This window comes from Pimephales promelas, chromosome 9 (assembly GCF_988280905.1).
Source record: "Pimephales promelas chromosome 9, fPimPro1.hap1.1, whole genome shotgun sequence".
In the NCBI taxonomy this organism is placed as follows: Eukaryota; Metazoa; Chordata; class Actinopteri; order Cypriniformes; family Leuciscidae; genus Pimephales; species Pimephales promelas.
In genome coordinates this window covers 35,164,320-35,172,050 of record NC_142777.1, presented here as the reverse complement: position 1 = coordinate 35,172,050, position 7,731 = coordinate 35,164,320, and positions in this window count along the sequence as shown.

The following is a 7,731-nucleotide window of genomic DNA, read 5'->3' as shown; positions in this document are numbered from 1 at the left end:
TAAAATTCAGTTTACTGTCTGCTTTCCACTGTAATATCAAAATGTTAATTTCACTAGGCAAACAGCGTGGGGTTTTGTGAGTAAGGCGAAATCTAAAATAAGCCTAATTTACATACAAATGAGGGGTGATTGTGTTGAAAAAAATGACAATAACTTAATTTAAATATTCACAGTGCTATTTAGTATCTGGATAAACTAGATTGTGGGGGTGTGACGTGAATATGAAAGGAATTGGGCTAAAATGCAACGTAAAAGTAGTCCAAAAGAAGCTCTTCTCTGTCTATTTCTTTTCCCCTGTTTTCTTTCTGTCAAGTAGACATATGTGATTGATACAAGCCTGCCAGTCTGTAGCATGTTGCTAATTTTAGCACAGCCAGCCCTCCCTCGCTCTCTCTCATCCTCTATCTCTTTGTCACCTGGGGAGAAGAGTGGTAGCTGCAGATAAATTGGGTTCCTGCCCCAGAATCCATCTCTTAACAGCACTCAGTAAACTTGGTCATCTGTCAGACATGCGTACGCTCTGTGAGTGATGTAGTGTGTTGTATTCCAGGCAGCTGTCGACAAAAAGTAGAGCGTCGACATGGATAAACACGGGAACAGATAGAGAGGAGAGACAGCAGCATCGTTGCGCTTTCCTTGTTCAAAGCTAATTTTGCTCCCTCCTTCTGCTGTAAAGGTTTTAAATACAGATTATGTGGGTTTGGTAAATAACAGATGTAATCAAACTGCAAATGTGGCCAGCTGGACTATACATGTATTTAAAGGAGGCTAGATATTTTGGTCTCGTGAACTATATAGGTCACACACCACTTTGCCTCATTCAGTCTTTCACCTTATTGCTGTCAAGAGTGATTAATATTCCAATGTCCTCATGCAAATTTACCCACATAGGGTTGGCGTGATTGGTGCAACTGTGGTAAGCGGTGTCAGAGGAGACCATTTAGTGAGATCATGCATATGCATGAGCTAATTCGTTTAAATATGCAAGGATTTATAATTTTTACTAAAAATAAGGGAAGAAACAGCAGCCATACGGGTCGATATGAATTGACCACATGTCTCTAATCAGGAAGAGCTCATCAGATGAAGAGGAAATGAAAAGAGACAGTATTTCTCAGTTTCAAAACCTGAACTGTGAAAGGATATGACATTTTTTTAGGCATCTCAAGCTATGATTCCTTCCAAACTGTAAATTCAATATTCAGAAGCAATTTAAATAAAATTTTGATCATTATTTAAGTGATTTTTTCATAAAAAATTAAGATTTCATATGCAAGTTTATGGTGTGGTTGAGGAATTGTGTTGTAAATAGGTACAAAAGTACTTCTTATCTCCCAAAACACAGCATTAATAAATAGATGATGAGAAGTAAACAAAACAAAAAAAAAACATATATTATTTGTATTATTAAAAATGTATAGTTTTTGTACAATTTCTCTATCAATTGTTGGGGTCATATTGACCCCAATGACCAGATTTGTAAACAGGAAACGAAGACCTTTTGAGGGTTAATGCAAAAAAAAAAAAAAAAACCTAGAAAAAAGTTTGATGTGACAAACTTTAAGTTTAAGATCAGAGAGTTTGAAGAACTTTAAAGTAGTTTGAAGTTTGATAGATGGATTAGTTAGAAAGAAAGATAGCCTAGATTAGTTAGAAAGAAAGATAGATAGATCAGTTATAAAGAAAAAAGATAGATTAGTTAGAAAGAAAAAAAGATATAGTTATAAAGAAAAAATAGATTAGTTATAAAGAAAAAAGATAGTTTAGTTATAAAGAAAAAAAGATAGATTAGTTATAAAGAAAAAAGATAGATTCGTTAGAAAGAAAAAAGATAGATTAGTTAGAAAGAAAAATGATAGATTATTTATAAAGAAAAAATATAGATTAGTTAGAAAGAAGAAAGAAAAAAGATAGAATAGTTAGAAGGATAGATAGATTAGTTAGAAAGAAAAAGATAAATTAGTTAGAGAGAAAGATAGATAGATTGATTAGTTAGAAAGAAAAATAGATAGATTTGTTAGAATGATAGATTAGTTAGAAAGAAAGATTAGTTAGATAGATAGATAGATAGATAGATAGATAGATAGATAGATAGATAGATAGATAGATAGATAGATAGATAGATAGATAGATAGATAGATAGATAGATAGATAGATAGATAGATAGATAGATAGAATAAACAATTAGGGAATAAAATAGAATAATATCTTCAACATAGATGCCTAGTTTTAGCATTGCGTATCCTTCATGGATTAGGGAGTTACATAATGCATTGGGTTGTCCATTATTTATCTATTTTACTAAATATGGAAAGTTTAGGGGGAAAAGAATTACTTAAATTTGTTAAAGTCATTTTGTGGTGCTGCCTACATAGAATGTTCCCTAAAGGTTGGGATGCTAAAAACACAGCGAGGAAGCTCACTATTTGTGTGTGTGTGAGAGAGAGAGAGAGAATGAGATGTAGGGAGGGAGAAAAAAAGACCCTGAGGGGAAAGAACAGAACTGAATCAAGGACAGTGGGAAGGAATATCTGTGCAAATCAGACCCAAGTCACAGCAATGAAGGTCTAAAATGAGAGCCAGTGCAGTACACGCTGAACTACCTATGATGGATCACACCTGTCGTACTTTCCAGCTTTCGTGTCATTTTATAGAGCACCTGACTGATGCATTGTGGTTATCCAACATCTAGCAACATCTAGTAAACTCATCTAGCAGAATCAAAAGAGCTCATTCGCAGATTTGGTGGAACTAATGCATGTTTTGGGATCTGGTACTGTACCTTCAGGAAATAACCCAGCATTAATGAGCACATACTCCAAATTTTTCCATTGGGGTTGGGGGGGAATCGAGGCCAGACAAGTGGCTTGTCAATGACAAGGGATTGCAGGTGATTGCAAGCAGATTGCAACATCACAGACACCCAACAGAAAGATCATTTACAATAACATGTAATCAAACGTGGCTTTAAAAATGTTTATAATTTTACAAAAAATATATATGTTTAATTAAATGAAATCTGAATCAAAGAATAAGCATCAATAATATACTGTAATGCAGCACAACTATTTTCAACATTGACAATAATAATGTTTCTTGAGCAGTAATGGCTGCTTTGCACTACAAAAATTAATTACCTTTTAAAAGAAATTCAAATGGAAAATAACTATTTAAACAGTAATATACAGAGTCGGGACCCGGTGATACTTTTGTGTCCTCTCACAATTGTTTTACGTTCCCTTAAAAAACTTTGTATTTGCTTGCACAGAACACAAAGGTTTTGCGAGTAAACGCAAAGTTTCTCAGGGGAGCCGGAGCACAAAACATTCGTGAGAGAACACAAAAAGCATTGACTTTTTATTGTTCCTCTCATCTCATTTTGTTTTCATAATGTTTTAGTGATTTTACTGTATTTTTCATCCAATAAATGCAGCCTTGGTGAGCATAAAAGACTTCAAACACATGAAAAACTCACGAAATATATAAAGAGCTTCTTATAAGCAACTTCTGAGCACATTTCCTTCAAGTCTACTTCTAAAGATGAGCGAGATATTGATGAAACAAACTAATCCAACATGGCTGAATATTCTCTCTGCAGCTTTTGACAGCCAATTCTGATTTGTTGACTATGTCCCATTTTTTTGACAACCATTTACATCTTCTTTAAAAAAATGACCCATATACGATATCTGCATTTAAACTGCACTTGGCGAAACAACCCAAGGTAGACGCACTGACCTGGAAAAGCTTAGGCTAAAAAAAAGGGAGTAAAATTTGTATGAAATAACAAGCTTTCCACACCATATAAAGGTGCATTATGCAACATTTCATGTTAAAAATAGCCGTCTAACCCATAGATGCTTAAAGAATTAAACAATTGCCTGATGGGCTTTATGAGCCCTTCTCTGATCACTGCAATTGCCTCTATAATCTTGTAAAATAAAGAGGAATTGAGACTGGGCATGATGTCATGCGCGCCTATGTCTGGCAGGTTTGTGTATTCGCAGCCATTCTCCGTATCAGCGAAGACAACTCGAGCGACAAAACTTTGGTCAACTTCCGACAAAAGTAGAAGATGGATTTAAAGAGACCGGCTTGTAGTTCATTCCAAACCCCAACGCCAACTCCACGTAAGACAAAGAAAATACAACTTTTGTCTAGTGCCAGGCGTCGGAATAAGACGAGAGTCAACATCGGGTACAAATGGAGAGATCTCCGGTCTGCTTGAGGGCTCAAACGGGTCCTATACAAAGTAATAACTTATATTGTTCATGAACGTGTTTCAATAATGATACAATCATAAGTGGATAAGCCAACCCGATCTCACGACCAAGTCGTACGAATTCGACGAATGATTAAAAAGTGGCTAATTCGTAACAATTCATACGACCTCACACGTACGAATTAATACGATTTTGCTAAATCGTACATATTTTACGAATTGGCCAATTCGTATGAATTCGTACGAATGACCTACCCCTGACCCCGCCCCTAAACCTAACCATCACGTGGGTTTAGACAAATCGTAGGAATTAGTACGAGTGAGGTTGTACGAATTAGTACGAATTAGACACTTTTTAATCATGCGTCAAATTCGTACGAATTGGTCGTGAGATAGTGTTGGATAAGCACATAAAAGAGTTCAACATGGAGATCGATGGAAACAAAAAAACGAAGTTTTCCCCTCACACACACATAAGTGTGTAATTTACTCAAATGCCTTTCCTTTCATATATTTAAAATGACTTGCACTTTATTACCTCATTATGACTGTATCAAAAGATTTGTGCGGCTGATGCTCCTTTGGTTATGAACAGCTCGTGCAAGCGTGTGTGTGTGTTTGTGATCCATGAGAGTGCAAAACTCTGGTTGCAGTTTCGCTTGTCGCCAGAGGGGGCGTAGTTCTGCAAAAACTCAGAGACTTGTGCAATGCACCTTTAAAGGTCAGCAAAACTTTGGGTTGAGCCTTTGTCCTCCATTGCACTATTGAGAGTCATGTGATCACAGTTGGTATCCTCCTGAGTTGACGTCATTCGCCATCGTGTTTTTTCGCAATCTTCATTGACGGGAATATCTGATCTGTCGGCTTACACGGCAGATGAAAATGCACTTATCAGATATCACGTTTTACTCACATCAGTTTTATTTCCTTGAATGAATGACACCTGAAACTGCTCTGAGAATATCATAAATTCATTTACTTGTTTTACTGCCCACATGTTCAGGGGTCATCATATCCAATCTGTGCCACAATCGTATTTGGGTCACTTAAACCATGTAATGTAAATGCAGCCTTAGTGGACAACATCTCACAGACCCATAAAGCATGAGTCTCTGTGTCCCTTTAGTTTCTGTCGTTCCGTTCCGACATATCCAGTATGATAGTCTGAGAGTTAACAGAGGTTACATTTAATTACTGGCCACGGATCCCCACGCGTGGTCTTCCCCTCATGAAAAGTAAATTAATTGCGTAAAGCTTAAAGCTCATTACGGGGTTTATCCTGCCCAAAGCCATGCTTATCACCTTCTATGATAATGACGTGTCCCGTAATCCTTTAGAATGATGGACATGAAGAATTCATTATGTTTTCAACAATGTTGACACGGGAGAGTCTCGTGTGAGGCAGGAACAGATCTATTTGTGTTCTGCACTGCTAAATTGCATTGATGTTTTGTCCGCGTCCAGCTTGAGTTGTTCTTTCATTTCCTTGTAATTTCCTTCGCATGCAGTGGAATAGACACATTTTGATGTTTATATTTTGAAATCTTTATTAATGTGCTTTGTGTTGCCCTTGTTTGTACTGGCACATTGGGATATAAATAACAACTAATAAATCTTGACTAGCAGTGCATCTGCCAGAAAGAACCCAGAAGTCAGTCTCTCATCTCAGAATTCATCTAAGCCGTTTACACGATGGGGAAACGCAGATATTTCGTCGCGTTTTGTCCTCTCATTTTTATCACTGAAAACGATTATTTCTAAAAACTCCGGCCAAAATGGAGATTTCTGAAAACGCCGGTTATGTGTTGTCGTGTAAACTGGGAGAAACAGCGTTTTAGGTTCTCTCTTGTCGATTCTGAGGATTCTGATTGGCTTGAATGGCTTTATCCTTAACCCCTACACTGCCGCCAATAGGTTTGGCATAGTTATGATGGCGCTCGACGGCGTATTTATGCGGGTGTGTAAACGATGTTTTTTTAGAAAACGGAGAGTGGGGAAATATTCGTTTTGCTAAATACCCGGGTTTGTGTAAACGTGGCCTAAGATGCCATAAGAAGAGGGATCAGGATTTAACTGAATACTGGTGCAGGCAGAACCAGAGCTGGACATTTTAAAGCAGCCTAAGCCTGAGACAACAGTTAAGATTAGCGAACCACCTGGTTTAACCTGGTTTGTTTAAACAGGGTAAATAAGAGAACATGCTATACACACAAAGAAGATATTGAGGAAAACAATTTACTTCTTATTGTAAATGATTGATTCTTCATTGGCAAATGGTTCCATGAAGAACCTTTAACATTTACGGAACCTTTCCATTCCACAAAAGGTGGAAAAGGTTCTTTAGACTATTAAAATGTTCTTCACACTTAGAAAAAAAAAACGTGGTTATTTTAAAAGCACACTATGCAAGATCTGCACCTTAATATAACAGCTTCAAAGTCGTTTCAGTGGTAAACAAACTCATAGTAGGGCGAATCATGCTGGTAGTAAAGTTTGAGAGCGGCGCCCCTGACAATTTCATTTCAAAGGGGCCATTCCAGCCCGTTCTCATCCTTTAACGTCATATACAACGCTATATGCAAAAACGGCGCTATACTACGCACATGGCACCCTTTATCGTTAATATAACATGCAAAGACGTTTAAATCATTTAGCGTGAATATGACACGCACACCCTACCCCACACCTAAACTTAGCCCTCACAGCGCGTGTTATATTAACGATAACGGGTGCCATGTGCGTAGTATAGCGCCGTTTTTGCATATGGCGTTCTATATGACGTTAAAGGATGAGAATGCGTTGGCCATTCACACAAAAAGTGTTTTTGCGGTTGAAATGCGAGACGCTGGTCAGTGGAATAAAAAAAAGAAGCACATTTTAACACATTTAGAACATTGCGGCGAAACGTGTCCGTCTAGCGCATGCTTGCATAGAAAAACAATGGAAAAGTATCGCCGTGGAATAGAAAAACGTGTTCTGTTTGTTCTGAGAGTGTTTGCTACAGTGTAGTTGCCACACTGCTTGCATTTGCACATTAAAGCCTAGTTCACACTACATGATTTTAAGCCCGATTTGCAAATCGTTGCGCTCACCGACAGGTCAGGGTGTTATCGCGTGCAAATCGCGAGGGATTACCGGACGATGAACGCTAATGATGACGCGTCGCAGAGACCAGAAAAATATCTAGCATGCTAGATATCCAGAGCTGTCGCACGACTCAACCTCACGTGATGTCATGAGCTACAGCCAATCAGAGCAAGGTATGGGTTGAAGTCAGTATTCTTCGCTGGGTATTGGCGCACGTGCTGTTTCCCCTCATTTTCGGTTCGTTTTATCGCGCCATTTTTCGGGACAAAACGTGCAAGATTGAATCGTTATCGGAATCGGTAATGGAGTTGTTGTCAACTCGTGTAGTGTGTTACCTCCTGTTGCGGATTAATCACGTTGTGTCGTGTGGTGTCAACAGCTCAACTTGAACCCCACAGTTCAGCCCGACGTTTTTAAATCAT